The sequence below is a fragment of the Doryrhamphus excisus genome, chromosome 3 (assembly GCF_030265055.1).
Source record: "Doryrhamphus excisus isolate RoL2022-K1 chromosome 3, RoL_Dexc_1.0, whole genome shotgun sequence".
NCBI lineage: Eukaryota > Metazoa > Chordata > Actinopteri > Syngnathiformes > Syngnathidae > Doryrhamphus > Doryrhamphus excisus.
In genome coordinates, this window is record NC_080468.1 from 807,501 (window position 1) to 822,946 (window position 15,446).

General features: G+C 47.2%; 3 non-coding genes across 3 annotated transcripts; 1 reads left to right on the forward strand and 2 right to left on the reverse strand.

Moving 5' to 3' along the window:
* Positions 1–499: 499 nt before the first annotated feature.
* Positions 500–581, reverse strand: trnas-gcu (transfer RNA serine (anticodon GCU)). The gene has a single exon. It is a non-coding gene; the product is annotated as a tRNA-Ser (tRNA).
* Positions 582–2,431: 1,850 nt separating this feature from the next.
* trnak-uuu (transfer RNA lysine (anticodon UUU)) lies at positions 2,432–2,504 on the reverse strand. The gene has a single exon. It is a non-coding gene; the product is annotated as a tRNA-Lys (tRNA).
* Positions 2,505–2,999: 495 nt separating this feature from the next.
* trnan-guu (transfer RNA asparagine (anticodon GUU)) lies at positions 3,000–3,073 on the forward strand. The gene has a single exon. It is a non-coding gene; the product is annotated as a tRNA-Asn (tRNA).
* Positions 3,074–15,446: the final 12,373 nt, after the last annotated feature.

Genomic DNA, 15,446 nt, shown 5'->3' on the forward strand with positions numbered 1-15,446 from the left:
TCTCCCTCCTTTGTTCCCTGAGAAACTAGGTTGGGTGTGGAATTGATCAAACATCAAGAAGACCACATCAATTTAAAAAAAATTAAAAAGTGATGATATCTTGGCAGAAAAAGGCACGGTTAGCTCAGTCGGGAGAGCATGAGACTCTTAATCTCAGGGTCGTGGGTTCGAGCCCCACATTGGGCGGTTCAGCTCTTTTGGTGATACATCTTAAAGATTTCTTTCCTGTGGAAAATTCTGCAACATGCGGAAAACATTTCATTCGAAGTACACAAAAACAAATCCCATTCTTGTAGGACCACAAATGGTAGAGCGCTCACTTCGCATGTGAGATGAAGTGGAATCGATGCCTGCATTCTCCAAATGGTATATTATGCCTTTTTCTTGCCAAAAAAGCATTCTCAATCTCCCACATTGTACCGGATACTTGGATTAATTGCATTCTAATGATGTTTCCTAAAAACACAGGTGGTGTCAAAACTGGTGCATTAGTACAGTCCGATGAGGATGGGATTCGAACCCATGCGTGCAGAACACAATGGATTAGCAGTCCATCACCTTAACCTCTCGGTCACCTCATCTCCTTTGTGGACATGGTCTTGTTGACTCAAAATGACACATCTTAATTAGTGTTTTGGTGTTGCAGAAATTGTGGCAGCCTTCCTGTGCAGCGGGGGATTTAACTCAAAGGCTAGAGTTCTTGCTCTACATGCAAGAAATAGCGGGTTTGATACCCGTGTTGTCGAAATGATATGTTATGGCTTTTTTTTGCCAACAAAAGCGTTCTTGATCTCCGACATCGTACCTTATACTTTGATTCATTGCATGCTAATAATGTTTACTAAAAATACAGGTGTGGTCAAAACTAGTGTATTTTTACATCACCACACTTGGACAAGTGGACAGACAATCTTGTCTTTTCAGACAATACAATTACACACACCTGCCATGACCCTGAATCGGCCGGGGTTGCTGCGGCCACAACACTGAGTAGGAACCACTATACAATTACAGCTGTGAGCTATGCTTTTCTGGGCAAGAACCATAAACTCAGACTTGGAGGTGCAGATTGCTCATTCCAGCTGGTTCTTTTTCGTCTGCAAGCAAAGCTTGAATTTCATGTGGGTGTTGTCCTGGCGGGAGAAACATTTTAGCTTGTGTCGGCATGGCTACCGTGACAAAAGCCCATTTTCCTTTCCAGTAAATGTGCATCAGCTGAACACTTTGCAGACCTAATGCTGTGAACATTTGCGCGAACTCAAGGTCGGGTCCTACATCCTGTTTGTGTCTGATTGTAACATGATATGCATCAGGATTCTGTATGTCACCTCCCAACTGCACTTGTCTGGTCTTAATATGTCATTGGCTGTGTTGTCGTGATCGATGTTGATGAAATCAAGAGAACAAAGTCACCCCTTTACAAACTATTTGCCAACTCACGATGTAAACAGCAATTGTGCTGAAAACTGGGATTGAACCAGGGACCTTTAGAGATTCAATCCAACGCTCTCCCAACTCTGCTTTTTCAGTCTGGGCTAAAAGTGGGGGTAGGGTGAAGCTGTGTCTGTGCCACGTAATATGTTGCTGTGTACCTGGTCCAGTGTGTTCTCATCTTGGGTTGGAATGTCCCCATGCTGGTAAAGGGTGGGGAATACAGTCCGTTGATGAGGATAAGCGGTACAGTGGAGTTCACTGGTTGAAGTCGCCAGGTACCATAAAAATGGCAATGGGCCACGAGGGTGTTCTGAATTCCCCTTTGGCCAAATTGGCTAAATGGCCGTACAAAAAGCACCATACTTGGAGCCTGTGGTCAATGTCAACAGTTGGGCTAATTCAGTTCCGTTGAGACGGTGATTATGTACCAAGTCAGTTATGTCAGTCAGGATTTGGTCAAGGTTGTTGTGTGGTTTTGGCATGGATAAGGCTATGTATCTAAATTTAGGAGGAGTCCATGGTCTGTAAACATACTGAGGTACTCCCACTGCTGTTGCGGAACTTGCGGGACCTTGCAAATTTCCCCACTGAGGGACAAATAAAGGCATATCTTATCTTCTACCATAGGGTAGGCTTTTGGCAAGAAGTAGGATTCTTAATCCTACTTCTTGCCATTCTTAATGCTTTCCCAAGTTCCAACATTTCCTTGGGAGCGAGTTTGATAACCGAGCCCACCCAGGGACTCTCAATTCACACGTGTTGGACTTTGGACTCCCTCCCTTGTATGAACATTTTTCCCGATTGGCGAACTGTTTTTGTGTTGGTGCCAGATGCACAGCTGGCGCTGTGGCTAAGCTGGTCAAAGTGCCTGTCTCGCACTGTATCTTCAATTTAATTATTGAGAATGGCGTTTACCCACAGTCCTGGAAGATCGCAAAGGTGCTTGGTCGAAAAGGTTTACTTAAACAAGTTATTTAGGGAAGGGGCCTACCTTCACCGCCTGAACAGGGACTTGAACCCTGGACCCTCAGATTAAAAGTCTGATGCTCTACCAACTGAGCTATCCAGGCCTTTGTTGAACGAGGACAACTCACAAGGTAAAATCTTCTGGCATACTGTACTTGACCTTGCAGAGATGAGAGCTTCTTCTCTGGCTCTCAACAAAGGCGGTCGCATCTTTCCCCTCTCCTCCCTATCCCTTATCTTCCCTGCTTTGTTGTCCCCTGTCCTTCCTATTGATGGAGTTTGACTTGATTCTTTGTCAAGCAGTCTGAAATTGGCAAACTGAGAAATTCTGATTGAGTGACCAATGCATTCTGTCTATTTTAATACATTTCGTCTCAACTCATGTTGAAAAAGGACAGAGCCATTTCCGTGAGAGCACAAGACCCCTGGATTGTACCCAAAAATACTTTGCGTTCATCAAAGAGTAAAGCTGGTGTCCTGGTTTGCAATGCCTCGATTGTTACACCAGAAGGTGCGAGTCACATCCAAAACAAAGGGCATGCTGGACACATAGCATGCGTTAGTATGGCTTCAACTGAACAGAAGTTGGCAGGGTGTGAGTCTCTGTGGCGCAATCGGTCAGCGCGCTCGGCTGTTAACCGGGAGGCTGGTGGGTCGAGCCCACCCAGGGACGTTCTCTGGGTGCATCAGTGTCAGTGTTCATTCATGTTTGCGCTCCACTCTTGCACAGCACTTGTGTGGTTCCCAATTGGCAAACTGTGTGTCAATAGACAAAACCCTTGTGTATTTGGACATTTGCAGGTTTAAGAAATCAGACCACATTAGCCAAATATCTTCTGGACAAAAGAGTGGTCAGACAAGACAAAGTTTGAGCCAGTCACCTGAACATTAGACTTTCGATCTGAGTGTCCGGGATTCAAGTCCCTGTTCAGGTGACCAGTGATAGGGTCTGAGGTCCACTTGCAAACGCCTCCTTTTTGCCCACAAAATACAAGGGCAACAGGACAATCCCTTGGTACTTTATGGAAACAATGTGAGGTGCCTGGCTTTTACCTAGAAGTGGAAAGACTTGTGTAGCCCCTCACACAAACCATGTGTCTTCCTCCCATGCACATGTTGCCAGCTGATCCTTGACATCAGCAAAATTTTGGTTCTAGGACAATGGGGTTAAGGCGTTGGACTTGAAATCCAATGGGGTTTCCCCGCACAGGTTGGAATCCTGTCTGTGACGCTTTGGCTGGGCATTTGTTGCCGCCATGCTGTTTACCTTGTGGTGGAGTACTGTTGGTTATGAGGGCCGGGGTGTTGCCCTTTCACGGTCCGCATTCTCTACACTGGAGGTCTAAATTATGGGTAGAGGATAATGGGGTCCATGTCCCCATTGCTCTGCTTCTTGCAGTCTCGGTGGCCGAGAGGTTTGTTGTCACTATGCTTTGACATGCTGTTTTCTTTACCTCTCCCCGGTCTTTCAGCAGCCTTGTCGAGGGTGTTTCACAGGTGGGTGGGTGGTGTGATGTTGGATATGGGGGCCAGTGGGTTGTCGCCCTTTTGTTGTTCCTGGAGCACATAAAGAAGAGTGGCCAGTACGGGGGGTCGAACCCATGACCTTGGCGCTATGAGCACCACGCGCTGACCAACTGAGCTAACCGGGATAGCGGCAGAGAGCTGCTGGAATGACAAGGCGCTACGAAACGCGTATCGGGCGAGCCTCAGCGTCTGGGTCTCATCCCGAGCAGCCAGCTCATCTTGCACTTGTTGGCTGAGGCTCGCTCGATATGCGCTCCGCAGCGCCTTGTCATTCCAGCCGCTCTCTGTTGCTATCCATTCGACTCGACAACCGGCTGCGGGAGCGCAGCGCACAGCGGAGCGCGGAGCCTCTCCGACCCACACGTCGGCTCCAAATCCCACCTCCTGGGGCTCTTCCGGCACCACTCCTCCCTCCCTGCTCCAGCAGCGGAGTGCCGTCTGATGACGTCGGGAGTGTCGTCCCCATGCAACTGGGAGCCAGTCGCCTTTCGTCAGCGGAGAGGAGTCACCGTCCACGCCTGTGGCTGTGCCTGTACTGTGGGAGTCCTACACACAATTTCCCGCTGTCCAGTTCGCCCCGCACGCCAACGCTCTTCCTCCACCAGGGATATTCCCCAGCTGCTGGCACTGCCGGACGAGAACGAGAACTTCATTGATAGCGAACTGGTCAGTTCTCTTAACATTCCTACTGTTGAGCTTGTCCCCCACAAGAATGTCTGCTCGCTAGATGAACATCAGCTGGCATGCATTACGCATCAGACGTGCACCATATCCTTGGTGCTGTCGGGTAACCACCACAAGGTCACTAATTTTTTTCTTATGCTCTCTCGCTCAGCTCTGTTAGTACTCGGCCTCCCCTGGCATCCCGTGCGTGTGGTGTGATGTTTTGTCATTCAACGCCACTTTGCAGAGGCACATCCACTCGACAATTTAATTTGTTCTCTGACAGTGTTTCCCAACGTGGCATTGGTGGTAGAATTCTCACTTGCCAAGCGGGAGGCCCGGGTACGGTTCCCGGCCAATGCAGTATATCTCAGCTTATACCTTTCTTTAGAGCTCATGTTGAAAAAGTAAAAAGGCTCTTTTCCTGCGAAAGGGCAGTATTCAGAATGACACCTGAAACGTAACAGACCGGACCACCCGAGAGTTAAGGTGGACAGCACTTAGTGAAACCTTACTGCAGTCATGCTGTTGTAGTCTCTGTCGCGCAATTGGTCAGCACGTTTGGTTGTTAACTGAGAGCTTGGTGGTTCGAGCCCACCCAGGGACTCTCAATTCACACATGTGTTGGATTTTGGACTCCCTCCCTTGTATGAACATTTTTCCCCATTGGTGAACTGTTTTTGTGTTGGTACCAGATGAACTGCTGGGACTGTGGCTAAGCTGGTCAAAGTGCCTGTCTAGTAAACAGGAGATTCCTGGGTTCAAATCCCAGCAGTGCCTGGGTGCTTGGTCAGTGAAACTTTGGCAGCAGATTTCTGAACCATGTACTTCTTCTTGTCACTTGCCCTTCAAGAACGCATTGACGTTGCATCCACAGCTGACATGATTGTTGTGGATCCATTACACCAGAAGGTGCTTGAATCCAAAGAGTATGACATTGTGATGTTTTGTCATTCAGCGCCACTTTGCAGAGGCTCATCCACTTGACAGTTGAATTTTGTTCTCTTACAGTGTGTCCCCACGTGGCATTGGTGGTTCAGTGGTAGAATTCTCACTTGCCAAGCGCGGGCCGCGCGCGTGTTGTTGACATTTGCTGCCAGCCAATCAGGATGCGACACAGACGTCAGACAAGCAAAGAGACTCGCCTGCCACGCGGGCATGATTACCATTACCATTACCATCGATCAGGGATGGCAACTGAATTATTTTTGATGCAGACTGGTGCCTCTGAAGTTCACCAAAGCAGACCTGACTTAAGGTGACTACACTTCCAAAGTTCCCAGTGATGACTGAACCTCTCGCTTCTTGTGTTCCCCGAGAAACTCGGCCAGCTGTGGAATTGATCAAAAAGGCCAGGTTAAGCAGAAAAAGGCCTGCTTAGCTCGCGGGGGCCGCGCGGGTGTTGTTGACATTTGCTGCCAGCCAATCAGGACAAGCAGAGAGACTTCGGAGAAATGAAGTCAGGTGTCCGAATCCCGTCTAAGCATCAGTCAAGTCACCATTTTCTTCTCCACAATATATTTTTATTCCAATTAATCCCTATATGATTCCAAACTATTCCTATCAGGCTTAAATTGATACCAGTGCTTGAAATAAAACACAAAATCAATGCAATGTAACAAAGAATATTTATTTATCAGGTTGCCATGCCACACTCAAAAACACTCTCAGAAATAAAAAATGAATACTAATCACAAGCTATGAATAATAAAAAAAAATGTTCATTTATTTTGCTGCCGTTGTTTCTCCTTTTCATAAAAAGGAGAGGCCTGGAACTCCCTCCAGCTCATCTCTTTTTCCATCCCGTTCTCTCTATAGATAGATAAGACTTTGGCAGGGCAGTAGATGTACTTCCCTGCTTGCCCTGGAAAGCCAGTGTGGATGTGGGGGCTGTTTGGATCCTGCTTTAGCTGCATCCTGCAGAACCGGCACTTTCGGACAGGGGGTGGAGGAGAGTCCTCCCTCTTCCTCTTCTTCTTTTTTTTTTTTTTTTTTTGTCCCGTCCAGCCATTGGGGCAGATAGTATTGTTGATCTAAATGCCCTTACATGCTAGACAGTACTCTTCCTCTTCTTCTGCTGTTTTTCCCTCCACCCTCTTTCTGGTATCATCAAGCTCTCGCTGGAAGAAGTCTGTTTGACTGAACTCTTGAAACGGCATCTTGGGGTTTGTCAGACCTTCTGCACCATATTTTTGGAAAACTTTTGTGGGGCAATAAAAGTATCTGACAGGGCCCCGCTGATAAAAGTAATGTATTGATGTCCCATCCCCTTGATATTTTGATTTTGGTTGACAACAGCACAGACATGTTTTTGTTTGAGTTTTTTTGACACGGGAGGTGGTTGCTCCTGCTCCAATGGGGTATGAGCAGGTGGTGGTGGTGGTGGTGATGGTGGAATGACCATAGCTGCAGGCAGTGTCACGACAGGCACAGCAGAGGTAGTGCTTAGCAACTGCCAAAGCTGCTGTGTATGTTGCAGATTCTCTGGGCTGGTATTTAGTGAAGATGATGTATTGAGACATTTACTGTTGTGTTTTATGTATTTGGAAATATGCAATTTTGATGTTGGATGCAGCATGCTGTTGGGGTCTTTGCTGGACTTGTGGACAAGAGTGCCATACTCCCGAACCACAAGCTTGATCATGTCCTCGTGCCCGCGGTGTTTATTAAGGAGCTCGTCAATTGCCGACTTCTTTGGAGACGGCCAGCGCTTGTGGTCCAACACAAATACTCTCCCTCCAGTCTTCACTGGTCCAGTGCGGGCAGCAGTCGGAGAACATTGGATGGGTAATCTTCTTGTGGGCTCTAGGCAAACAAACCATGAGATACACATTTGTTATTTGGTTCAAACAAGATGCAACACTATTAGAACAAGGGGACACATGATTAGTTTAGATAAGTTTTTACCTGGCTGTGGCTGAAGCTCAGTAACAGAAGCTTTATTGTCCAACTCAGATGCTGGGATAGGGGCCACACGACTAGACGTAGTCGCAGTAGCAGTTTGAAGAGGGTGAACAGAGTGGGGAACAAAATTGAAAAGCCTGGTGGGAGGTGTGGAGGAAGGCTGCACTGGTTCTGCTCCCTGACCAGCTCCTTGATCAGACAGGATGCCTGGAGAAGGAGCACTTGTGGCGCGGCCGGGGTCCTTCTTGGTTTTATGTTTGTCCCAGTCTAAAGGGACCGAACAACACTCTGGCTCCCTGTACTCCAGGCCAAACCTGGACAAACTTTTCTTCGCCAAAGACCCGTCTGGAAACAGCATTCAGGGAGCACATCAGTGCAGGGTCGAAAACAGGCGGGAGACAAACGCCTGGCAGTTTCAGGTCCAGCAGACACTGATAGTTCCAGCGACACACTCCTGTCATGACCTGGGCCTGGAACAGCTCTGGGGACACCTGCGTGTCACCCATTTGGCCTGGTGGAAGTGGTAGCCCTCCTGCTGCGACGTGCCTCTGATGGGGATCCAGACAGGCACTGCTGCACGCTCACCTGGCACATGGTTTAACTGTATCGTTCCTCCACGGCGGTACAGTATGCCCCCTTCCACCTCAGGATCACTGAGGCAACCGCGCAGAATGTGGACACGTTTGATCCTCCATCTCTTTAGCATGGAGTGCTTATATAGAGGGATGCTATTCGGATCTGTGGTCAGGTGAAAGTGTCAGGTTCAAACTCCTGTGACACTTGTAAAAACACTTAAATACAGAAATACAGAAGAGACAGTCAACAATATTCAAAGTTACTCGCAGCGAGGAGAGTGAAACCACATACCCAGTGACATGCCCCTCCACTCTGAATATGCAGTTCACACTCCTCTCTTTTTATTCTCTTTCGGGGGTCCCTACTACATGGTCGTGCAACTCTAAGGGGGGGTGGAGAAGACAGTTGCACGAGCTGTATTTGTTTGTCTATGTGTGTGTGTGTATGTGAGAGCTATTACTTTTAATGTTTTATGAGTTCTTATCTTGACACATTCTTGCAGGATTAACATGAGCATCTGCAGAGTCGCTGTTGGTGCATCCAGGCACCTCCAGGACCTGGGGGTCGCTGGGGGTCTCTGATCAGGGTCACGGGAACATTCCTTCTTCAGCACATTCAAACACTTTCTATTGTCTAAGCAAATGGATATAAGTGTGATAACCAACAAAATAATACTTGTATCTACATTTTATTCTAACAGAAAGTGCTTCAACACCCCTGCCACTCTCTGAATAAGCATCCCGGGCGGAGGAATCTTTATCCTGCAGTGCTCACGAATATGCTGCTTGGTGGGATTTGCAGGCTGGATGCCACAGAAGACGTATGCATCCTGGAGCCTCTGCAGGTCTTCCTGGTCCACCACAGAGAAGGCAGCCGATAGGGACTGTGCAAAGGTGCTGTATAGCGGGTGATGTTCTGAGGCACACTCACGAAGAAGCCGTCGCATACAGTGGAACAAGTCCAGCTTGATGAATATACTGTTGTTGTAGAAGGTTCTTGATGCACATGTATTCAACAGTTGTCAACCAATCACAGGGCACATAGAGACAACCATTCATACTCACTTTCATTTGACCCCCACCCCACACACACTCCATATTGTCTGTGGCCATGAATGTGACTGTGAATGGTTGTCTATGTGCCCTGTGTGTTGCTGGTGACCAGGATGTAGTCCACCTCTCGCCTGAATATAGCTGGGGAAGGCTCCAGCATGCCCGCAACCCTTGTGAGGATAGGCAGTAGGTAAGATGTATGGATATGTTCATTCATTTTCTACTGCTGCTGCTGGAGTCTATCCCAGTTGTATTCGGGCGAGAGGCGGGGTACATCCTGGTTGTCAGCCAATCACAGGGCACATATAGACAACCATTCACACTCAGTTTCATGCCTATGGACAATATGGCATCGCCAATGGGGGGGAACGGAGAAAACCCACGCACACACGGGGTAACCAGAGAGCATGGAAAAGAGCATTTAGAAGCTTAAGTACATGGTGTGTGAACTGACATTGATTTAATCTCTTTTCTTTTAGATGCCACGGAAGAAAGGTTTCCGTATGCGACGCACACCCAGGGCTGCCCAAGCTGTTGACTGTGAAGTTGCAACAAAAGGTAGGGAAGAAGTGAAGAGCTTGCAACCAAAAGGCGCTAAATCCAATTTTCACTAAGTTGCATGTTTTTCATGAGTTTAATAGACCTCTGTCATGTGTATCCAAATCACATATTTTGGTCTTGAAATCATTTTAAAAAATATGAAAAAAAGTGATGTTCTAGTGAGAAGGGGTTGCTTTACGCTACTGGTTGTTGCAATCGTAATCCTGCTCAAGGTTCAACATGAAATTGTGACATACAAAACAGGAACTCCCCGTCGGGAAATCAAACAACAATCCGCGTGACAAAATTGTTAAACTGTTTTTACTTTATTACTTTTGTTTATTCTTAGATTGTTTATTTTTTTTACTGTTGAACTAGTTCCGTCCCCTTTGCTGCTGTGCAATGTAAATTTCTCCACTGAGGGACGAATAAAGGTATATTTGTCACGCTGCGCTGTGACATGTGCTTATACCTCGTGTTGCTGTTTGGGGGCACGTCTGGGTTTTGGTATCATTTGTACCCTTACTGGGCCCCGTTTCACGAAGCAGGTTTAGTGAAAACTCGGAGTATGTTAACCCTGAAATGAGGGAAACTCAGAGTTTTCCATTTCAAAAAGGGAGGTAAGTCAAACCAGAGACAGAGGAGTAACTCCAGCCTGTTTCACAGAGAGAGGTAACTTAACCTCGGTGTCAGTTACTATGGCAACAGACTCTGTGAACATAACCTGGTCGGGACCAGGTTTTCTTCAGTGAACCTCGAGTTTCTTTCTGTCTCCGGTGTGATTCATTCATTGTCGCGCGTGTTTAAAGCCAGTTTGGTCGTTTTTCTTTTTTTTTTTTTTTCATCACCATCACCAACAGCAGTAAAATAAACAGAAAGACAAAAAAATTTTTTATTTGGTCTTCTTTATTTCCTACAAATAAGAAAAAAAAATGGTTTCTTACTTTTTAATTGTTACAATCATCAACACAATTCACCTATGACCATGCACCCACCTCTAACTTGTGTTTTAATAATTCAATTTCCAGATCCGTTTTAGTTATCTGGCGGTCCAGCAGCACCATTTCTTTTTCTGTTTTTTGTACTGTTTTTAATAAATGCACTTTGTAGATTTCTTTTAGTGGTAGCTGGGAACACATAAGGATGACATTATACAGTTGCACATGAATTCCACTGAATTAACCTCTGGAATTTACTGAATACGTATCTCACTGTGTCAATCTGTGCTGTGGAGGTTGAGGGACCCTCTTCCTGCTGCCCAGCCATGCTCTGTTAAAATGGATAAGAATCCGTTAATACTTCAGTGTAGGCTAAAAGTCACTATAATCCACAAAAGCATGTAAACACATGTGAATGGAGAGGAAATCAGTAACATCAAGATTTTACCTCTGTAGGCCTCTCAGGCTCCCTCTCAGACACCACAGAGAAGGCAGCAGACATTGTGGTCCCATCATCTTCATCATCCTGTTTAGAGTGTTGTGTTTCACTATGCTATACTTTAAATATGGCATAATCTCTGGACTATTGGCTACTTACAGTTAAAGTGGCACATGGATCCACTAGACCAAGTACGTCTTCAGAATCTGTTGAGACAAAAGAAAAACACATGAAAGGGAAATTAACATTGAACTATAGGCCCAAAAGAAGTTTGAGGTCTAGGCCTATTGCATCTTATCAAGGCTGGTGGCTCCTGTGTAATCATGTCCGAGGATGAGGTTCCTCCAGGGATCCCCTCTGCGACTGGCCTCCCGACAGTCTGACTCATGGCCAGCTCCTCTGCCTCGGTCAGACGTGGTGGGGGTGGTCCTCCGCCAGTTTTGCGGGCAGATGCCCGCTTTCTGTTGGCTGAGTAGAAGTTAGATGTTGCTTTTCATATGTCTGATTTAACTGTATACAGGCGAGGACATTTATGTGTGTGAAAACAATATTATGTTGGAGATAATGCACACTGAAACAGCTGCTGAATGATATTTAGTGGTAAACATGATTAAAAAAAGGCACCCTGACTGTTATGCTGAGGGTTTACCTGTTTGAACAATGTTTTTATATTTCATTTTCAGCTGCTTCCACGTTCTTTTTTCGCCGGTGGGATTACATCTAAGTGACATAAATTGTAGCTGTAACACCATTCTACTTGTTTGCACATGTAGCCTAATATTATTGTGATTGCATAAATGTATATAATAAATTTAAACTTACGCATTGACTCGAGCACTAATCTTCTCCCACGCCGACTCGCGTTCTTTCGCTGCTGCAGCCGTGTTGCTTTTCTTTTTAAAAACGCTTTCAAATTTGCCGTATGACCGCATTAATATATCCAGTTCCAGAGGACTGAAATACGACGATCTTTTCTTCTCACTCGTTGCCATGGTGAATCGAGGGAACGGGGCTCCATTGATCAGGGCTTTTTAAAGTCGTGGTGCACGCGCTTAACTCAGAGTGAACAAACTCTGTGTTGATTGAACCAATTGAAATCACCTGTTCTGAAACCCGTAAGTCAGAGTTTCCTGTCTCAGAGTAGATCAACTCAGAGTTCAGGGTTAGACTCCAGAGTTGGTTGAACCTGCTTCTTGAAACGGGGCCCTGCTCTCCTTGTGCATTTACAGACGCGGACCTCCCTTGAGTTGGGCGGAGCTACCTGACGGGTGCAGCTGTTGCCAATTCGTCCTAATTTCCAGCCTCCTTCATTAGGCACTGAGCTGCTGCAGGAGGGTGCTGGATTATTCCTTGGTGGACGTGACAGACCAGCTCCGAGCTGTTACCGTGCTCCTGTACCCCTTCAGCACTGCTTTCGCCTCTGCCACGCACCCTCCTACCCGTCCGGTAGCCCGCGTGCCTTTCGGACTACTTATTGTTTCGTGAGGTAATTTGTGTTGTGCCTGCTGGCACTAAGTCACGGAGCCCCCTCTTTGTGCTCCCTCGCTTTCAGTTTCTTGTGCCTCACTCACTGGACAATTAAAAGACTTTAAGACCTTACCTGAGCCTGCTGTGTCCTGCATCTGGGGATCAAACCACCGCGCCACGCGCCCTTGCCCTGACAATATTGTTGGAATTTGACCACCTGTTCTTAGGTCAGTGATTCCTGTGGGTGTCGTGTTGGAGGCAAGAGATGACAACAAACTTGTCAGTTATATGGTTTACTCTCAGACCAGTCAGATTACACGGAGCTCCGGGCTCATAAGTCTTGTGATTGTCGCTAGCAACTGTTGCTCCGTTGTAGTCGCTGTGTTCAAGTGCAGTGTTAACGCTTTTTACCGCTTATCCTTGGCTTTTATATCTTTTAAAATCATTTTAAATCTTTTTGAATCACATCTCCACATTTGGTGACGCTCGGCGCAAGACAGGCGGCAGCGAGACAGAGGTGGCTCGGTGGTGGCCCCAGTCGTTAGCCGTGGAAGCTAACGTAGCTAGCTAACTTTTTAGCTGTGACTCTTGTACCTCATTATGCCAACATTGGACGCTGCCGACTCACCGGGAAAGTTGGAACAAATGCTAAACAAAGCATACGAAAAGATCGCTCACCTTCTCTAGGACATCGAGCGGATGTCAAATGAACTCCAGAGGAAGGATTCAGTGCTGATCTCCCTCAAGACCCGTTTCCCGACGCTGACCAACTGGCTGGAGACCTCTCGATTCGGTGAGTTCGCTCCGCCGAACACCACCTCCGTGCTCGGGCAAACGGTTCTTTGGGACCCGTCCTACCCCGGCTCTGTCCGGCTCTGAGCGAGAAGTCGGCAACCCGGAGTCAACACCAAGAGTCAACACCTGTTGCTGTGGCCACAGGCACCATGCCCCCGCTGACGGACACCACAACCTTCCCTCCACTCACTGCCAGCAGCCCTCCGGTTGGTGGGTGTCCAACAGGGAGCCGTCTGCCGGCACAGGAGCCGACCCGCTCCGCAACTCGGCGTAAGCAGCTCGTGAGGGATGCGGTGCGCCACCACTCGTCCCGCTCTTCCCACCTGGCGAGGAATCACACACGGGGCCCTGGTTTGGGTGGTGGGGTGGCTGAGCTGGCCTGTTCCCCTGAAGACCGAGCGGCCGCTCCGACAACCCTGGTCATCGGGGACTCCATTGTGAGGCATGTCCACATGAGGGAGGCGTTAACTTTGTCGTTCCCCGGAGCCACCGTTTCCGATGTAACCGGGAAAATACCAGACATCCTGAACTCTCATCCACAGGCGAAAAGGATTATTATCCACGCAGGTACGAACGACATCGCCAGGCAACAGTCCGAACTTTTAAAACAGGACTTTAGACACCTTTTTAATTCCATTTCACAGTCCAAAGTGACTGTTTTTATTTCTGGCCCCACCCCCACCTGTGGCAGAGGGATCGGCAGATTCAGCCGTCTGCTGAGTCTCAACACCTGGCTCTCCTCTGCCTGCAACTCCCACCACGTCGGCTTCATCAACAACTTTGATGTTTTCTGGGAGAGACGACACCTCTTTGGACCTGACGGGCTTCATCTTAACAGGGGAGGTGCCCGCATGCTCTCATCCAACCTGGCTTTTGGCCTTCAGCATGGTATCATCCCCAAACCCACACCTGTTGCTCTGTCCCACTCTGATTGATGTCCCCCAGGTCCATGCTCCTATCCACTCAGTTCCACCTCTGACCACCATACACACAATACTGGACTTGGACCTCAAACTTACATCAACACTACTTCCATTCCAGTAATCATTACACTACATCGACACATCAGACACCGCCATACTCACTCTGTGTACCCTCATAACCTCCGACCACCCAATAGACACCCATACCCCACCTCCATGATCAACAAGCCACCTGTCACCATCAATGTTGCACTTTTTAATGTTCGCTCTCTTTTAAATAGAACCTTTTTAATGAATGATGTGATTTTAGATAATAAGTTAGACTGTCTTCTTTTAACTGAGACATGGCTTGGTACTGACGCATCCGTTGTTCTCACTGAGGCCTGCCCAGCAAATTTAAATTTTTTATATACCCCTATATTAGGGTAAAAGAGGAGGTGGGACGGCATCCATCACAAATGACTCGCTGACCTCAAATGGAGTGTCTTTTAACAGTTACAAGTCATTTGAGCACCATGCCTTTACTTTTAGCAGCCCTCCGATTCTTTGTATCACTGTATACAGACCACCCCATCACTCTATTTCTTTTATTAGTGAATTCTCTGAACTTTTATCAATCATTCACACTTCTTATAACAGGATTTTATTATCTGGTGATTTTAATCTACATGTTGATGATACCTCGGATCCAATATCCAGAGAGTTTTTAAACCTTTTAAATTGTCTTGATTTTAAGCAGCACGTCACACAGCCAACTCACAACAGAGGACACACCCTGGACTTGGTCATAACCCATGGCCTGTCCATCGGTGTGTCCTCTGTTGTTGACCTGGCTATGTCTGACCACTACTGTGTATTTTTTAGCATCACCAGTTTTAACCAGGAGGAGGCCCCGGTGAGAACAGTGAGGAGACGCTATCTAACTTCTGAAGTGGCTGCAAATTTTATTGAGATTTTACAGAGCACTCCTGCTGAAATTTTACCTGCACCTTGTGATTTTCATTCATTCATTCATTTTCTACCGCTTTTCCTCACGAGGGTCGCGGGGGGGTGCTGGAGCCTATCCCAGCTGTCTTCGGGCGTAAGGCGGGGTACACCCTAGACTGGTCGCCAGCCAATCACAGGGCACACATAGACAAACAACCATTCACACTCACATTCATACCTATGGACAATTTGGAGTGGCCAATTAACCTAGCATGTTTTTGGAATGTGGGAGGAA